This window comes from Carcharodon carcharias, chromosome 35, assembly GCF_017639515.1.
Source record: "Carcharodon carcharias isolate sCarCar2 chromosome 35, sCarCar2.pri, whole genome shotgun sequence".
Classification (NCBI taxonomy): domain Eukaryota; kingdom Metazoa; phylum Chordata; class Chondrichthyes; order Lamniformes; family Lamnidae; genus Carcharodon; species Carcharodon carcharias.
Genome location: NC_054501.1, coordinates 1,345,122 through 1,365,781, shown reverse-complemented (window position 1 = coordinate 1,365,781; position 20,660 = coordinate 1,345,122). Strand labels below are relative to the sequence as shown.

The 20,660-nt window shown below is 50.1% G+C and overlaps 1 protein-coding gene across 2 annotated transcripts in view; it reads right to left on the bottom strand.

Annotated features, from left to right (window-relative positions):
• Window positions 1-20,660, bottom strand: part of bgnb (biglycan b) — a 51,736-nt gene that overhangs the window by 29,648 nt on the left and 1,428 nt on the right. Inside the window, exon 1 of one of the 2 annotated variants that reach the window (XM_041179594.1) lies at window positions 16,727-16,844. The exons of the other annotated variant lie outside the window; for it this stretch is intronic. The gene's annotated coding sequence lies outside the window, so the exon portion shown is untranslated. Of the gene's footprint in view, window positions 1-16,726; window positions 16,845-20,660 lie in introns of those variants that run through there. 2 annotated transcript variants of the gene reach the window in all.

Genomic DNA, 20,660 nt, shown 5'->3' with positions numbered 1-20,660 from the left:
TGTCTCCATCAAACACTCCCAGGATAGTTATAGCATGGGATTAGATACAGAGTAAAGCTCCCTCTACACCGTCCCCATCAATCACTCCCAGGACAGGTACAGCACGGTGTGAGGTACAGATTAAAACACCCTCCACACTATCTCCATTAAACACTCCCAGGGCAGGATCATTACAGGTTGAGATACAGAGTAAAGCTTCCTCTACACTGTCCCCATCAATCACTCCGAGGACAGGTACACCACGGGGTGAGATACAGAGTAAAACTCCCTCCACACTATCTCCATTAAACATTCCCAGGGCAGGATCATTACAGGTTGAGATACAGAGTAAAGCTTCCTCTACACTGTCCCCAACAAACACTCCCAGGACAGGTACAACACGGGGTTAGATACAGAGTAAAGCTTCCTCTACAATGTCCCCATCAAACACTCCCAGGACAGGTACAGCACGGGGTTAGATACAGAGTAAAGCTCCTACTACATTGTTGCAGTCAAATACTTTCATGACAGGTACAGTACGGGGTTAGATAGTGTGTAATGCTCTCTCTACACCGTCCCCATCAAACACTCCCAGGACAGGTACAGCACGGGGTTAGATACAGAGTAAAGCTCCCTCTACACCGTCCCCATCAAACACTCCCAGGACAGGTACAGCAAGGGGTTAGATACAGAGTAAAGCTCGCTCTACACTGTCCCCATCAAACACTCCCAGGACAGGTACAGCACCGTGTTAGATACAGAGTAAAGCTCCCTCTACACCGTCCACATCAAACACTCCCAGGACAGGTACAGCACGGGATTAGATACAGAGTAAATCTCCCTCCACACTGACCCCATCAATCACTCCAAGGACAGTTACAGCACGGGATTAGATACAGAATAAATCTCCATCTACAATGTCCCCATCAAACACTTCCAGGACAGGTACATCACGAGGTTAGACACACTGTAAATCTCCATCGAAACTGTCCATGTCAAACACTCCCTGTGCAGGTACAGCTTAGTGTTAAATACAGAGTAAAGCTCACTCTACACCGTCCCCATTACACAAACCCAGGATAGGTACAGCACGGGGTTAGATACAGATTAAAGCTCCCTCTACACTGTCCCCATCAAACAGTCCCAGGACAGGTACAGCACGGGGATAGATACAGAGTAAAGGTCCCTCTACACCGTCCCCATCAAACACTCCCAGGACAGGTACAGCACGGGGTTAGATACACAGTAAAGCTCCCTCTACACTGTCCCCATCAAACACTCCCAGGACAGGTACAGCACGGGGTTGGATACAGAGTAAATCTCCCTCTACACTGTCCCCATCAAGCACTCCCAGTACAGGTACAGCACGGGGGTTAGATACAGAGTAAAGCACCCTCTACACCGTCCCCATCAAACACTCCCAGGACAGGTACAGCACGGGGTTAGATAAAGAGTTACGCTCCCTCTACACCTTCCCCATCAAGCACTCCCAGTACAAGTACTGCACGGGGTTAGATACAGAGTAAAGCAACCTCTACACCGTCCCCATCAAACAATCCCAGGACAGGTACAGCACAGGGCTAGATACAGAGTAAAGCTCCCTCTACACTGTCCCCATCAAACATTTCCAGGACTGGTAAAGCACAGGGTTAGATACAGAGTAAAGCTCCCTCTACACTGTCCCCATCAAACACTCCCAGGACAGGTACAGCACGGGATTAGATACAGAGTAAATCTCCTTCCAAATCATCCCCATCAAACACTCCCAGGACAGGTACAGCACGGGGTTAGATGCAGAGCAAAGCTCCCTCTACACTGTCCCCATCTAACACTCCCAGGACAGGAACAGCACGGGGTTAGAAAGAGAGTAAAACACCCTCTACACTGTCAACATCAAACACTCCCAGGACAGTACAGCACAGGGTTAGATACAGAGTAAAGCTCCCTCTACACTGTCAACAACAAACACTCCCAGGACAGGTACAGCACGGAGTTAGATACATAGTAAAACTTCCCCTACAATTTTCCCATCAAATACTCCCAGTACAGGTACAGCACAGGGTTAGATACAGAGTAAAGCTCCCTCTACACTGTCCCCATCAAACACTCCAAGGACAGGTACAGCACGGGGTTAGATACAGTGTAAATCTTCCTCTACACTGTCCCCATTAAACACTCCCAGGACAGGTAGAGCACGGGGTTAGATCCAGAGTAAATGTCCCTCTAAACTGTCCCCAACAAACACTCTCTTGGCAGATATGGCTTGGAGTTAGATACAGAGTAAAGCCCCCTCTACACCATCCCCGTCAAACTCTCCCAGTACAACTACAGCATGGGGTTAGTTACAGAAAAAGTCTCGTCTGAAATGACCCCATCAAAACCTCCCAGGACAGGTACAGCACAGGGTTAGGTACAGAGACTAGGATCCTCAACACCGTCCCCATCAAACACTCCCTGGACCAGTACTCCACGGGGATAGATACAGAGTAAATCTCCCACTACATCGTTCCCATCAAACACTCCCAGGACAGGTCCAGCATGGGGTTAGATAAAGAGTAAAGCTCGCTCTACAATGTCCCCATCAAACACTCCCAGGACAGGTACAGCAGGGGGTTAGATACCATGTAAAGTTCCCTCTGCACCGTCCTCATCAAACATTCCCAGGACATGTACAGCACGGTGTTAGATACAGATTAAAGCACCCTCTACACTGTCAACATCAAACACTCCCAGGACAGGTACAGCACGGTGTTAGATACATAGTAAATCTCCCCCTACACTTTCCCCATCAAATACTCCCAGTACAGGTACAGCACGGGGTTAGATACAGAGTAAAGCACCCTCTACACTGTCAGCATTAAACACTCCCAGGACAGGTACAGCACGGAGTTAGATACATAGTAAAGCTCCCCCTACACTTTCCCCATCAAATACTCCCAGTACAGGTACAGCACAGGGTTAGATACAGAGTAAAGCAACCTCTACACCGTCCCCATCAAACGCTCCCAGGACAGGTACAGCACGAGGCTAGATACAGACTAAAGATCCCTCTACACCGTTCGCATCAAACTCTCCCAGGACAGGTACAGCACGGGGTTAGATATAGAGTAAAGCTCCCTCTACACCGTCGCTATTAAACACTCCCAGGAAAGAACAGCACGGGGTTAGATACAGAAAAAATTTCCCTCTACACCGTCCCCATCAAACACTCCCAGGACAGGTACAGCACGGGGCTAGATACAGAGTAAAGCTCCCTCTACACTGTCCCCATCAAACATTTCCAGGACTGGTAAAGCACAGGGTTAGATACAGAGAAAAGCTCCCTCTACACTGTCACCATCAAACACTCCAAGGACAGGTACAGCACAGGATTAGATACAGAGTAAATCTCCTTCCAAATCATCCCCATCAAACACTCCCAGGACATGTACAGCACAGGGTTAGATACAAAGTAAAGCACACTCTACACTGTCAACATCAAACACTACCAGGACAGGTACAGCACGGGGTTAGATACAGAGTAAAGCACCCACTACACTGTCAACATCTAACACTCCCAGGACAGGAACAGCACAGGGTTTGATAGAGAGTAAAACACCCTCTACAATGTCAACATCAAACACTCCCAGGACAGGTAGAGCACGGGGTTAGATACAGAGTAAATCTCCCTCCAAATCATCCCCATCAAACACTCCCAGGACAGGTACAGCACGGGGTTAGATACAGTGTAAAGCTCCAGCTAGACTGTCCCCATCAAACAATCCCAGGACAGGTACAGCACGGGGTTAGATACAGAGTAAAGCTCTCTCTACACTGTCCCCATCAAACAATCCCAGTACAGGTACAGCACGGGGTTGGATACAGAGTAAAGCACCCTCTACACTGTCAACATCAAACACTCCCAGGACAGGTACAGCAGGGAGTTAGATACATAGTAAAGCACCCCCTACACTTTCCCCATCAAATAATCCCAGTACAGGTACAGCACAGGGTTAGATACAGAGTAAAGCAACCTCTACAACTTCCCCATCAAACACTCCCAGGACAGGTACAGCACGGGGCTAGATACAGAGTAAAGCTCCCTCTACACCGTCCCCATCAAATACTCCCAGTACAAGTACAGCACAGGGTTAGATACAGAGTAAAGCAACCTCTACACCGTCCCCATCAAACACTCCCAGGACAGGTACAGCACGGGGCTAGATACAGAGTAAAGCTCCCTCTACACCGTCCCCATCAAACACTCCCAGGACAGGTACAGCACGGGGTTAGATACAGAGTAATGCTCCCTCTAAACCCTCCACATCAAACACTCCCAGGACATGTACAGCACGGGGCAAGATACAGAGAAAAGCTCCCTCTACACTGTCCCCATCAAACATTTCCAGGACTGGTAAAGCACAGGGTTAGATACAGAGAAAAGCTCCCTCTACACTGTCCCCATCAAACACTCCCAGGACAGGTACAGCACGGGGTTAGATACAGTGTAAATCTTCCTCTACGCTGTCCCCATTAAACACTCCCGGGACAGGTAGAGCACGGGGTTAAATCCAGAGAAAATGTCCCTCTAAACTGTCCCCAACAAACACTCTCTTGGCAGATATGGCTTGGGGTTAGATACAGAGTAAAGCCCCCTCTACACCATCCCCGTCAAACTCTCCCAGTACAACTACAGCATGGGGTTAGTTACAGAAAAAGTCTTGTCTGAAATGACCCTATCAAAACCTCCCAGGACAGGTACAGCACAGGGTTAGGTACAGAGACTAGGATCCTCAACACCGTCCCCATCAAACACTCCCTGGACCAGTACTCCACGGGAATAGATATACAGTAAATCTCCCACTACATCGTTCCCATCAAACACTCCCAGGACAGGTCCAGCACGGGGTTAGATATAGAGTAAAGCTCCCTCTACACTTTCCCCATCAAAAACTCCCAGTACAGGTACAGCACGGGGTTAGATACAGAGTAAAGCACCCCCTACACTTTCCCCATCAAAAACTCCCAGTACAGGTACAGCACGGGGTTAGATACAGAGTAAAGCTACCTCTACACCGTCCCCATCAAACACTCCCAGGACAGGTACAGCATGGGGTTAGATACAGAGTAAATCTCCCACTACATCGTTCCCATCAAACACTCCCAGGACAGGTACAGCACGGGGTTAGATACAGAGTAAAGCTCCCCCTACACTTTCCCCATCAAACACTCCCAGGACAGGTACAGCACAGGGTTAGATACAGAGTAAAGGTCCCTCTACACTGTCAACATTAAACACTCCCAGGACAGGTACAGCACGGGGTTAGATACAGAGTAAAGCTCCCCCTACACTTTCCCCATCAAACACTCCCAGGACAGGTACAGCACGGGGTTAGATACAGAGTAAAGCTCCCTCTACACTGTCCCCATCAAACACTCCCAGGACAGGTACAACACGGGGTTAGATACAGAGTAAAGCTCCCTCTACACCGTCCCCATCAAACACTCCCAGGACAGGTACAGCACGGGGTTAGATACAGAGTAAAGCTCCCTCTACACCATCCCCATTAAACACACCCAGGACAAGAACTGCACGGGGTTAGATACAGACCAAAGTTCCCTCTACACCGTCCCCATCGAACACTCCAAGGACAGGTACAGCGTGGGGATAGATACAGAGTAAAGCTCCCTCTACACCGTCCCCATCAAACACTCCCAGGACAGGTACAGCACGGGGTTAGATACAGAGTAAAGCACCCTCTACACTGTCCCCATCAAACACTCCCAGGACAGGTACAGCATGGGGTTAGATACAGAGTAAATCTCCTTCCAAATCATCCCCATCAAACACTCCCAGGACAGGTACAGCACAGGGTTAGATACAGAGTAAAGCACACTCTACACTGTCAACATCAAACAATCCCAGGACAGGTACAACACGGGGTTAGATACAGAGTAAAGCACCCTCTACACAGTAAACATCAAACACTCCCAGGACAGGTACAGCACGGAGTTAGATACATAGTAAAGCTCCCCCTACACTGTCCCCATCAAACACTCCCAGGACAGGTACAGCACGGGGTTAGATACATAGTAAAGCTCCCCCTACACTGTTCCCATCAAACACTCCCAGGACAGGTACAGCACGGAGTTAGATACATAGTAAAGCTCCCCCTACACTGTCCCCATCAAACACTCCCAGGACAGGTACAGCACGGTGTTAGATATAGAGTAAAGCTCCCTCTACACTGTCCCCATTAAACACTCCCAGGACAGGAACAGCACGGGGTTAGATACAGACCAAAGTTCCCTCTACACCGTACCCATCAAACACTCCCAGGACAGGTACAGCACGGGGTTAGATACAGTGTAATGCTCCCTCAACACCCTCCCCATCAAACACTCCCAGGACAGGTAGAGCACGGGGTTAGATCCAGAGTAAATGTCCCTCTAAACTGTCCCCAACAAACACTCTCTTGGCAGATATGGCTTGGGGTTAGATACAGAGTAAAGCCCCCTCTACACCATCCCCATCAAACTCTCCCAGTACAGCTACAGCATGGGTTTAGTTACAGAAAAAGTCTTGTCTGAAATGACCCTATCAAAACCTCCCAGGACAGGTATAGCACAGAGTTAGGTACAGAGACTAGGATCCTCAACACCGTCCCCATCAAACACTCCCTGGACCAGTACTCCACGGGGATAGATACAGAGTAAATCTCCCACTACACTGTTCCCATCAAACACTCCCAGGACAGGTACAGCAGGGGGTTAGATACCATGTAAAGTTCCCTCTGCACCGTCCCCAACAAACATTCCCAGAACAGGTACCTCACGGGGTTAGATACAAACTAACGCTCCCTCTTCCCCGTCCCCATCAAACTCTCCCAGGACATGAAGAGCACGGGGTTAGATACAGAGTAAAGCACACTCTACACTGTCAACATCAAACACTACCAGGACAGGTACAGCACGGGGTTAGATACAGAGTAAAGCACCCACTACACTGTCAACATCTAACACTCCCAGGACAGGAACAGCACGGGGTTAGATAGAGAGTAAAACACCCTCTACACAGTCAACATCAAACACTCCCAGGAGAGGTACAGCACGGGGTTAGATACAGAGTAAAGCACCCACTACACTGTCAACATCAAACACTCCCAGGACAGGTACAGCACAGGGTTAGATACAGTGTAAAGCTCCCCCTACACTTTCCCCATCAAATACTCCCAGTACAGGTACAGCACGGGGTTAGATACAGATTAAAGCACTCTCAACACTGTCAACAACAAACACTCCCAGGACAGGTACAGCACGGAGTTAGATACAGAGTAAAGCTCCCTCTATACCGTCCCCATCAAACACTCCCAGGACAGGTAGAGCACGGGGTTAGATACAGAGTAAATCTTCCTCCAAATCATCCCCATCAAACACTCCCAGGACAGGTACAGCACGGGGTTAGATACTGAGTAAATCTCCCTCCAAATCATCCCCATCAAACTCTCCCAGGACAGTACAGCACCGTGTTAGATACAGAGTAAAGCTCCCGCTACACTGTCCCCATCAAATACTCCCAGGACAGGTACAGCAAGGGGTTAGATAGAGAGTAAAACACCCTCTACACTGTCCCCATCAAACACTCCAAGGACAGGTACAGCACGGGGTTAGATACAGTGTAAATCTTCCTCTACGCTGTCCCCATTAAACACTCCCGGGACAGGTAGAGCACGGGGTTAGATCCAGAGTAAATGTCCCTCTAAACTGTCCCCAACAAACACTCTCTTGGCAGATATGGCTTGGGGTTAGATACAGAGTAAAGCCCCCTCTACACCATCCCCGTCAAACTCTCCCAGTACAGCTACAGCATGGGGTTAGTTACAGAATAAGTCTCGTCTGAAATGACCCCATCCAAACCTCCCAGGACAGGTACAGCACAGGGTTAGGTACAGAGACTAGGATCCTCTACCCTGTCCCCATCAAGCACTCCCAGGACATGCACTGTGCGGGGTTAGATACAGCGAAATCTCCCACTAGACTGGCCCCATCAAACACTCCCAGGACAGTTACAGCATGGGGTTAGATAAAGAGTAAAGCTCCCTCTACAAAGTACCTATCAAACACTCCCAGGACAGGTACAGCACGGGGTTAGATGCAGAGTAAAGTTCCCTCCACACTGACCCCATCAATCACTCCAAGGACAGTTACAGCACGGGATTAGATACAGGGTAAAGCTCCCTCCACACTGTCCCCATCAAACACTCCCAGGACAGGTACAGCACAGGGTTAGATGCAGAGTAAAGCTCCCTCCACACTGACCCCATCAAAAACCCCAAGGACAGTTACAGCACGGGATTAGATACAGAATAAAACTCCATCTACAATGTCCCCATCAAACACTTCCAGGACAGGTACATCACGAGGTTAGACACACAGTAAATCTCCATCGAAACTGTCCATGTCAAACACTCCCTGTGCAGGTACAGCTTAGTGTTAAATACAGAGTAAAGCTCACTCTACACCGTCCCCATTACACACACCCAGGATAGGTTCAGCACGGGGTTAGATACAGATTAAAGCTCCCTCTATACTGTCCCCATCAAACACTCCAAGGACAGGTACAGCTCGGGGCTAGATCCAGAGTAAATCTCCCTCTACACCGTCCCCATCAAACACTCCCAGGACAGGTACAGCACAGGGTTAGATACAGAGTAATGCTCCCTCTACACCGTCCCCATCAAACACTCCCAGGACAGGTACAGCACGGGGCTAGATACAGAGTAAAGCTCCCTCTACACTGTCCCCATCAAACATTTCCAGGACTGGTAAAGCACAGGGTTAGATCAAGAGAAAAGCTCCCTCTACACTGTCCACATCAAACACTCCCAGGACAGGTACAGCACGGGGTAAGATACAGAGTAAACTCCCTCTACACTGTCCCCATCAAACATTCCAAGGACAGGTACAGCACGGGGTTAGATACAGTGTAAATCTTCCTCTACACTGTCCCCATTAAACACTCCCAGGACAGGTAGAGCACGGGGTTAGATCCAGAGTAAATGTCCCTCTAAACTGTCCCCAACAAACACTCTCTTGGCAGATATGGCTTGGGGTTAGATACAGAGTAAAGCCCCCTCTACACCATCCCCGTCAAACTCTCCCAGTACAGCTACAGCATGGGGTTAGCTACAGAATAAGTCTCGTCTGAAATGACCCCATCAAAACCTCCCAGGACAGATACAGCACAGGGTTAGGTACAGAGACTAGGATCCTCTACACCGTCCCCATCAAACACTCCCTGGACCAGTACTCCACGGGGTTAGATACAGAGTAAATCTCCCACTACACTGTTCCCATCAAACTGTCCCAGGACAGGTAAAGCACGGGGTTAGTTACCATGTAAAGTTCCCTCTGCACCGTCCCCATCAAACATTCCCAGAACAGGTACCTCACGGAGTTAGATACAGAGTAAAGTTCCCTCTTCCCCGTCCCCATCAAGCACTCCCAGGACATGCTCAGTGCGGGGTTAGATACAGCAAAATCTCCCACTAGACTGGCCCCATCAAACACTCCCAGGACAGGTACAGCACGGGGTAAGTTAAAGAGTAAAGCTCCCCTACACTGTCCCCATCAAACACTCCCAGGACAGGTACAGCATGTGTTTAGATAAAGCTTAAATCTACCTCTACACTGTCCCAATCAAACACTCCTGTACAGCTACAGCACAGGGTTAGCTACAGAATAAGTCTCCCTCTGAAATGTCCTCATCACAACCTCCCAGGACAGGTACAGCACAGGGTTAGGTACAGACAATAGGATCCTCTACCCTGTCCCCATCAAGCACTCCCAGGACATGCACAGTGCGGGGTTAGATACAGCAAAATCTCCCACTAGACTGGCCCCATCAAACACTCCCAGGACAGTTACAGCATGGGGTTAGATAAAGAGTAAAGCTCCCTCTACAAAGTACCTATCAAACACTCCCAGGACAGGTACAGCACAGGGTTAGATGCAGAGTAAAGTTCCCTCCACACTGACCCCATCAATCACTCCAAGGACAGTTACAGCACGGGATTAGATACAGAATAAATCTCCATCTACAATGTCCCCATCAAACACTCCCAGGACAGGTACATCACGGGGTAAGTTAAAGAGTAAAGCTCCCGTACACTGTCCCCATGAAACAGTCCCAGTTCTAGTACAGCATGGGTTTAGATAAAGCTTAAATCTACCTCTACACTGTCCCCATCAAACACTCCTGTACAGCTACAGCACAGGGTTAGCTACAGAATAAGTCTCCCTCTGAAATGTCCTCATCACAACCTCCCAGGACAGGTACCGCACAGGGTTAAGTACAGACAATAGGATCCTCTACCCTGTCCCCATCAAGCACTCCCAGGACATGCACAGTGCGGGGTTAGATACAGCAAAATCTCCCACTAGACTGGCCCCATCAAACACTCCCAGGGCAGTTACAGCACGGGGTTAGATAAAGAGTAAAGCTCCCTCTACAAGGTACCTATCAAACACTCCCAGGACAGGTACAGCACGGGGTTAGATACAGAGTAAAGCTCCCTCTACACTGTCCCCATCAAACACTCCCAGGACAGGTACAGCACGGGGTTAGATACAGAGTAAAGCTCCCTCTACACTGTCTCCATCAAACACTCCCAGGACAGGTACAGCACGGGGTTAGATACAGAGTAAATCTCCCTCTACACCGTCCCCATCAAACACTCCCAGGACAGGTACAGCACGGGGTTAGATACAGAGTAAAGCTCCCTCCACACTGACCCGATCAAACACCCCAAGGACAGTTACAGCACGGGTTTAGATACAGAATAAATCTCCATCTACAATGTCCCCATCAAACACTTCCAGGACAGGTACATTACGAGGTTAGACACACAGTAAATCTCCATCGAAACTGTCCATGTCAAACACTCCCTGTGCAGGTACAGCTTAGTGTTAAATACAGAGTAAAGCACACTCTACACCGTCCCCATTACACAAACCCAGCACAGGTACAGCACCGTGTTAGATACAGAGTAAAGCTCCCTCTACACCGTCCCCATCAAACACTCCCAGGACAGGTACAGCACGGGGTTAGATACAGAGTAAAGCTCGCTCTACACCGTCCCCATCAAACACTCCCAGGAATGGTAAAGCACAGGGTTTTATACAGAGTAATGCTCCCTCTACACTGTCCCCATCAAACACTCCAAGGACAGGTAGAGCACGGGGTTAGATACAGAGTAAATCTCCTTCCAAATCATCCCCATCAAACAGTCCCAGGACAGGTACAGCATGGGGTTATATACAGAGTAAAGCTCCCTCTACACTGTCCCCATCAAACACTCCCAGGACAGGTACAGCACGGGGTTAGATATAGAGTAAAGCAAACTCTACACTGTCAACATCAAACACTCCCAGGACAGGTAGAGCATGGAGTTAGATACATAGTAAACTCCCTCTACACTGTCCCCATCAAACATTCCCAGGACAGTTAGAGCACGGGGTTAGATCCAGAGTAAATGTCCCTCTAAACTGTCCCCAACAAACACTCTCTTGGCAGATATGGCTTGGGGTTAGATACAGAGTAAAGCCCCCTCTACACCATCCCCGTCAAACTCTCCCAGTACAGCTACATCATGGGGTTAGCTACAGAATAAGTCTTGTCTGAAATGACCCCATCCAAACCTCCCAGGACAGGTACAGCACAGGGTTACGTACAGAGACTAGGATCCTCTACACCGTCCCCATCAAACACTCCCTGGACCAGTACTCCACGGGGTTAGATACAGAGTAAATCTCCCACTACACTGTTCCCATCAAACACTCCCAGGACAGGTACAGCACGGGGTTAGATAAAGAGTAAAGCTCCCTCTACACTGTCGCCATCAAACAGTCCCAGGACAGGTACAGCACGGGGTTAGTTACCATGTAAAGTTCCCTCTGCACCGTCCCCAACAAACATTCCCAGAACAGGTACCTCACGGAGTTAGATACAGAGTAAAGCTCCCTCTTCCCCGTCCCCATCAAACACTCTCAGGACAGGAAATGCACCGGGTTAGATACAGAGTAAAGCTCCCTCTACACCGTCTCCATCAATCACACCCAGGACAGGTACAGCACGGGGTAAGTTAAAGAGTAAAGCTTCCCTACACTGTCCCCATCAAACACTCCCAGGACAGGTACAGCATGTGTTTAGATAAAGCTTAAATCTACCTCTACACTGTCCCCATCAAACACTCCTGTACAGCTACAGCACAGGGTTAGCTACAGAATAAGTCTCCCTCTGAAATGTCCTCATCACAACCTCCCAGGACAGGTACAGCACAGGGTTAGGTACAGACAATAGGATCCTCTACCCTGTCCCCATCAAGCACTCCCAGGACATGCACAGTGCGGGGTTAGATACAGCAAAATCTCCCACTAGACTGGCCCCATCAAACACTCCCAGGACAGTTACAGCATGGGGTTAGATAAAGAGTAAAGCTCCCTCTACAAAGTACCTATCAAACACTCCCAGGACAGGTACAGCACAGGGTTAGATGCAGAGTAAAGTTCCCTCCACACTGACCCCATCAATCACTCCAAGGACAGTTACAGCACGGGATTAGATACAGAATAAATCTTCATCTACAATGTCCCCATCAAACACTTCCAGGACAGGTACATCACGAGGTTAGACACACTGTAAATCTCCATCGAAACTGTCCATGTCAAACACTCCCTGCGCAGGTACAGCACAGTGTTAAATACAGAGTAAAGCTCACTCTACACCGTCCCCATTATACACACCCAGGATAGGTACAGCACGGGGTTAGATACAGATTAAAGCTCCCTCTACACTTTCCCCATGAAACACTCCCAGGACAGGTACAGCACGGGGTTAGATACAGAGTAAAGCTCCCTCTACACTGGCCCCATCAAACACTCCCAGGACAGGTACAGCACGGGGTTAGATACAGAGTAAAGCTCCCTCTACACTGTCCCCATGAAACACTGTCAGGATAGATACAGCACAAGGTTAGATACAGAGTAAATCTCCCTCCAAATCATCCCCATCAAACACTCCCAGGACAGGTACAGCATGGGGTTATATACAGAGTAAATCTCTCTCTACACTGTCCCCATCAAACGCTCCCAGGACAGGTACAGCATTGGGGTTAGATACAGAGTAAAGCTCCCTCCACACCGTCCCCATCAAACACTCCCAGGACCGGTAAAGCACAGGGTTATATACAGAGTAATGCTCCCTCTACACTTTCCCCATCAAACACTCCAAGGACAGGTAGAGCACGGGGTTAGATACAGAGTAATGCTCCCTCTACACTGTCCCCATCAAACACTCCCCAGGACAGGTACAGCACGGGGTTAGATACAGAGTAAAGCACCCTCTACACTGTCAACATCAAACACTCCCAGGAGAGGTACAGCAAGGGGTTAGATACAGAGTAAATCTCCCTCCAAATCATCCCCATAAATCACACCCGGGACAGGTACAGCACGGGATAAGATAAAGGTTAAAGCTCCCTTCACTGTCCCCATGAAACAGTCCCAGTTCAGGTACAGCACGGTGTTAGCTACAGAATAAGTCTCCCTCTGAAATGACCCCATCAAAACCTCCCAGGACAGATACAGCACAGGGTTAGGTACAGACATTAGGATCCTCTACACTGTCCCCGTCAAACACTCCCAGAACACGCACAGTGCGGGGTTAGATACTGCGTAAATCTCCCACTAGACTGGCCCCATCACTCCCAGGACAGGTACAGGATGGGTTTAGATGCAGAGTAAAGCTCTCTCTACACTGTCCCCATCAAACACTCCCAGGACAGGTACAGCAAGGGGTTAGATACAGAGTAAAGCTCTCTCTACACCGTCCCCATCAAACACTCCGAGGACAGGTACAGCACGGAATTAGATACAGAGTAAAGCTCCCCCTACACTTTCCCCATCAAACACTCCCAGTACAGGTACAGCACGGGGTTAGATACAGAGTAAAGCACCCTCTACACTGTCAACATCAAACACGCCCAGGTCAGGTACAGCACGGGGCTAGATACAGAGTAAAGCTCCCTCTACACCGTCCCCATTAAACACTCCCAGGACAGGTACAGCACGGGGTTAGATACAGACCAAAGTTCCCTCTACACCGTCCCCATCAAACACTCCCAGGACAGGTACAGCACGGGGCTAGATACAGAGTAAAGCTCCCTCTACACCGTCCACATCAAACACTCCCAGGACAGGTACAGCACGGGATTAGATACAGAGTAAAGCTCCCTCTACACCGTCCCCATCAAACACTCCCAGGACAGGTACAGCACAGCGTAAGATACAGAGTAAAGCTTCCTCTACAACGTCCCCATCAAACACTCCCAGGACAGGTACAGCATGGGGTTAGATACAGAGTAAACTCCCTCTACACTGTCCCCATCAAACACTCCCAGGACAGGTACAGCACGGGGTTAGATACAGAGTAAAACTCCATCTACACTGTCCCCATCAAACACTCCCAGGACAGGTACAGCACGGGGTTAGATACAGGGTAAAGCTCCCTCTACACTGTCCCCATCAAACACTCCCAGGACAGGTACAGCACGGGGTTAGATACAGGGTAAAGCTCCCTCTACACTGTCCCCATCAAACACTCCCAGGACAGGTACAGCACGGGGTTAGATACAGAGTAAAGCTCCCTCTACACTGTCCCCATCAAACATTCCCAGGACTGGTAAAGCACAGGGTTAGATACAGACAAAAGCGCTCTCTTCACTCTCCCTGTCAAACAGTCCCAGGGAAGGTACAGCAAGTGGTTAGCTACAGAATAACTCTCCCTGTGAAATGACCCCATCAAAACCTCCCAGGACAGGTACAGCACAGGGTTAGGTACAGAGATTAGGATCCTCTACACTGGCCCCATCAAACAATCCCTGGACCGGTACACCACGGCATTAGATACAGAGTAAATCTCCCACTACACTGGTCCTATCAAACTCTCCCAGGACAGGTACAGCATTGGTTTAGATGCAGAATAAAGCTTCCTCTACAATGTCCCCATCAAACACTCCCAGGACAGGTACAGCATGGGGTCAGATACTGAGTAACGCTCCATCTACACTGTCCCCATCAAACATTCCCAGGACAGGGACAGCTTTGGGTCAGATACTGAGTAAAGCTCCCCTACACTGACCCCATAAATCACACCCGGGACAGGTACAGCACGGGATAAGATAAAGGTTAAAGCTCCCCTTCACTGTCCCCATGAAACAGTCCCAGTTCAGGTACAGCACGGTGTTAGCTACAGAATAAGTCTCCCTCTGAAATGACCCCATCAAAACCTCCCAGGACAGATACAGCACAGGGTTAGGTACAGACATTAGGATCCTCTACACTGTCCCCGTCAAACACTCCCAGAACACGCACACTGCCTAAATCTCCCACTAGACTGGCCCCATCACTCCCAGGACAGGTACAGGATGGGTTTAGATGCAGAGTAACGCTCCCTCTACACTGTCTCCATCAAACACTCCCAGGATAGTTATAGCATGGGATTAGATACAGAGTAAAGCTCCCTCTACACCGTCCCCATCAATCACTCCCAGGACAGGTACAGCACGGTGTGAGGTACAGATTAAAACACCCTCCACACTATCTCCATTAAACACTCCCAGGGCAGGATCATTACAGGTTGAGATACAGAGTAAAGCTTCCTCTACACTGTCCCCATCAATCACTCCGAGGACAGGTACACCACGGGGTGAGATACAGAGTAAAACTCCCTCCACACTATCTCCATTAAACATTCCCAGGGCAGGATCATTACAGGTTGAGATACAGAGTAAAGCTTCCTCTACACTGTCCCCAACAAACACTCCCAGGACAGGTACAGCACGGGGTTAGATACAGAGTAAAGCTCCCTCTACACCGTCCCCATCAAACATTCCCAGGACAGGTACAGCACGGGGTTAGATACAAATTAAAGTTCCCTCTACACCGTCCCCATCAAACACTCCCAGGACAGGTACAGCACGGGGTTATATACAGAGTAAAGCTCCCTCTACACTGTCCCCATCAAACACTCCCAGGACAGGTACAGCACGGGGTTAGATACAGAGTAAAGCTCTCTCTACACTGTCCCCATCAAACACTCCCAGGACAGGTACAGCACGGGGTTAGATACAGAGAAAAGCTCCCTCTACACTGTCCCCATCAAACACTCCCAGGACAGGTACAGCACGGGATAAGATAAAGATTAAAGCTCCCTACACTGTCCCCATGAAACAGTCCCAGTTCAATTACAGCACGGTGTTAGCTACAGAATAAGTCTCCCTCTGAAATGACCCCATCAAAACCTCCCAGGACAGATACAGCACAGGGTTAGGTACAGACATTAGGATCCTCTACACTGTCCCCATCAAACACTCCCAGGACACGCACAGTGCGGGGTTAGATACAGCGTAAATCTCCCACTAGACTGGCCCCATCACTCCCAGGACAGTTACAGCATGGGTTTAGATGCAGAATAAAGCTCCCTCTACACTGTCTCCATCAAACACTCCCAGGACAGGTACAGCATGGGGTTAGATACAGAGTAAAGCTCCCTCTACACCGTCCCCATCAAACACTCCCAGGACAGGTACACCACGGGGTGAGATACAGAGTAAAACTCCCTCCACACTATCTCCATTAAACACTCCCAGGGCAGGATCATTACAGGGTGAGATACAGAGTAAATCTCCCTCTACACCGTCCCAACTACCTTTCTCTCTTGCTGCCTATAATTGTTTGTTTGCTTTCTCTCCCGGTGAATGACTCGTAGATTTTTTTTATCTGTCCCTGATTGTGTGGATCGTCCACTCTGCGCTGCGCTACAGTAATCCTGTCTCCTCACTGATCCTGCTCCTCCACCCGATCCTGAAGCACCCTCCTTCCCGAAGTGTTTGGATTATGAGGGAGGGACATTCTCCGCCCCTCATGTCTTCTCTGATCCATATTGAAATTCAAGTCTTGCCTCATGTCTGGGAGAGCGACAGGCCAGTAGGCTGTCTGTGTGGATAGCCGCTAGGCTGCTCGCTCAGCCTGTGCTGAGTCCCCTGCTCCCTGCTCTCACCCTCTGCACGCTGTCCCACACTGGCTCAAGGCCCAGTAACACATCCATCTTGAAATTGCCTTCATTCTTATCAAATACAGGGCCTCGTCCCCTCCCTATCTATGTAAAACCCTCCAGCCCCTACAACCCTCCCTATCTCTGTAACCTCCTGCAGCCCCTACAACACTCCCTATGTCAGCAACCTTCTCCAGCCCCTACACCCCTCCCTATCCCTGTAACCTCCTCCAGCCCTGACAACCCTCCCTATCTCTGTATCCTCCTCCAGCCCCTACACCCCTCCCTATCTCTGTACCTTCTCTAGCCCCTACACCCCTCCCTATCTCTGTACCTTCTCTAGCCCCTACAACCCTCCCTATGTCAGCAACATTCTCCAGCCCCTACAACCCTCCCTATCTCTGTACCTTCTCCAGCCGCTACAATCTCCCTATCTCTGTAACCTCCTCCAGCCCCACCAAACCTCCTTATCTCTCTAACGCTCCTCCAGTCGCTACACCTCTCCCTATATCTGTAACCTCATCCAGCCCCTACAACTGTCCCAATCTCCATAACCTCCTCCACCCCTTATAACCTTCCCTATCTCTGTAACCACCTCCAGCCCCTACAACGCTCCCTACCTCTGTAAACTCCTGCAGCCCCTACAACCCTCCCTATCTCTGTAACCTCCTCCAGCCCATACAACCCTCCCTATCTCTGTAACCTCCTCCAGCTCCTATAACCCTCGCTATCTCTGTAACCGCCTCCAGCCGCTACAACCCCCCCATCTTTGTAATCTCCTCCAGCCCCTACAACTCTCCCTATCTCTGTAACCTCCTCCAGTCCCTACAACCCTCCCTATCTCTGTAACCTCCTCCAGCCCCTACACCCCTCCCTATCTCTGCAACCTCCTCCAGCCCCTACAACCCTCCCTATCTCTGTAAATTCCTCCAGCCCCTACACCCCTCCCTCTCTCTGTAACCTCCTCCTGTCCCTACAACCCTCCCTATCTCTGTAACCTCCTCCAGCCCCTACAACCCTCCCATCTCTATAACCTCCTCCAGCCCCTACACCCCTCCCTATCTCTGTAACACCATCCAGCCCCTACACCCCTCCCTATCTCTGTAACCTCTTCCAGCCCTTACACCCCTCCCTATCTCTGTAACTTCCTCCAGCCCCTATACCCCTCCCTCTCTCTGTAACCTCCTCCAGTCCCTACACCCCTCCCTATCTCTGTAACCTCCTCCAGTCCCTACACCCCTCCCTATCTCTGTAACCTCTTCCAGCCCCTATACCCCTCCCTCTCTCTGTAACCTCCTCCTGTCCCTACAACCCTCCCTATCTCTGTAACCTCCTCCAGCCCCTACAACAGTCCCTATCTCCATAATCTCCTCCACCCCCTCCAACCCTCCTTATCTCTGTAACCAGCTCCAGCCCCTACAACCCTCCCTATCACTGTTACCTCCTCCAGCCCTTTAAAACCTCCCTATCTCTGTAACCTCCTCCAGTCCCCACAGCCCTCCCTATCTCTGTAACCTCCTCCAGTCCCTACACCTCTCCCTATCTCGGTAACCTCCTCCAGCCCCTACAACCATCCCTATCGCTCTAACGCTCCTCCAGTCCATACACCTCTCCCTATCTCTGTAACCTCATCCAGCCCCTACAACTGTTCCAATCTCCATAACCTCCTCCACCCCTTATAACCTTCCCTATCTCTGTAACCACCTCCAGCCCCTACAACGCTCCCTATCTCTGTAACCTCCTGCAGCCCCTACAACCCTCCCTATCTCTGTAACCTCCTCCAGCCCCTACAACCCTCCCTATCTCTGTAACCTCCTCCAGCTCCTATAACCCTCGCTATCTCTGTAACCTCTTCCAGCCCCTATAACCCTCCCTATATCTGTAACCTCCTCCAGCCCCTACAACGCTCCCTATCTCTGTAACCTCCTCCAGCCGCTACAACCCTCCCTATCTTTGTAACCTCCTCCAGCCCCTACAACTGTCCATATCTCTGTAACCTCCTCCAGCCCCGACAACCCACCCTATCTCTGTAACCTTCTCCAGCCCCTACAACCCTCCCTATCTCTGTAACACCATCCAGCCCCTACACCCCTCCCTTTCTCTGTAACCTCTTCCAGCCCTTACACCCCTCCCTATCTCTGTAACCTCCTGCAGCCCCTACAACCCTCCCTATCTCTGTAACCTCTTCCAGCCCCTACAACCCTCCCTATATCTGTAACCTCCTCCAGCCCCTACACCCCTCCCTATCTCTGTAACCTCCTCCAGCCCCTACAACCCTCCCTATCTCTGTAACTTCCTCCTGCCCCGACACTCCTCCCTATCTCTGTAACCTCCTCCATCCCCTACACCCCTCCCTCTCTCTGTAACGTCCTCCAGTCCCTACAACCCTCCCTATCTCTGTAACCTCCTCCAGCCCCTACAACCCTCCCTATCTCTATAACCTCCTCCAGCCCCTACAACACTCCCTATCTCTGTAACCTCCTCCAGCCCCTACACCCCTCCCTCTCTCTGTAACGTCCTCCAGTCCCTACAACCCTCCCTATCTCTGTAACCTCCTCCAGCCCCTACAACCCTCCCTATCTCTATAACCTCCTCCAGCCCCTACAACCCTCCCTATCTCTATAACCTCCTCCAGCCCCTACAACACTCCCTATCTCTGTAACCTCCTACAACCCTCCGAGATCTCTGCTCTCCTCCAATTCCGGTCTCTTGAGCATCCCCCGATTCCCATCGCTCCACCATTGGCGGCCGTGCCTTCAGCTGCCTGGGGGGGGGGCCCTGAGCTCTGGAATTCCCTCCCTCAACCTCTCCACCTCCTTCCCTCTCTCTCTCTCTGTTCTCCTTAATAACTGACCTCTTTGACTGAGCTTTCGATCACTTGTCCCTAATATGTCCCCGTGTGTCCCGGGGTCAGAACCTGTCCGATTTCCTCTCCTGTGAAGCAGCCTGGGGATGGTGAAAGCGCTATATTAATGTAGTTGTTATCTGGCCCACTCCCTCTCTCCAGTTCCTCTCTCCCTCTCCTATGCTGGAAGATGTCTATGGGGGGTGCTGTTGGCTTTTGAGAGTCGCTGCATCTAAGGTTTTGAGATCTCGAGTCTGAACCAGCTGAGACAGCCCTCTTACTTTGTGAAGTGTCTTTGCTGCACAACTTGGACCCTGTTTCTGTTCAGGACAGGGAGGGGAGATGTGAATTGAGAGGGACTGAGAGAGTGGGTGAGAGAGAGAGAGACAGAGAGAGAGAGAGCAAGAGAGAGAAAGAAAGAGAGAGACAGAGAGAAAGAAAGAGAGAGAGCGAGAGAGAGAAAGAAAGAGAGAGAGAGAGAGAGCGAGAGAGAGAAAGAAAGAGAGACAGAGAAAGAGAGAGAGACAGAGTGAGAGAGAGAGAAAGAAAGAGAGATGCAGAGAGAGACAGAGAAGCAGAAAAAGAGAGACAGAAACAGACAGAGAGACAGAGAGAGAGGGAGAGGGACAGACAGGGAGAGAGAAAGAGTGAGAGAACGAAAGAGAGAGACATAGAGCGAGAGAGACAGACAAGTAGAAAAAAGAGAAACTGAGAGACAGAGACAGACTAGCAGAAAAAAGAGAG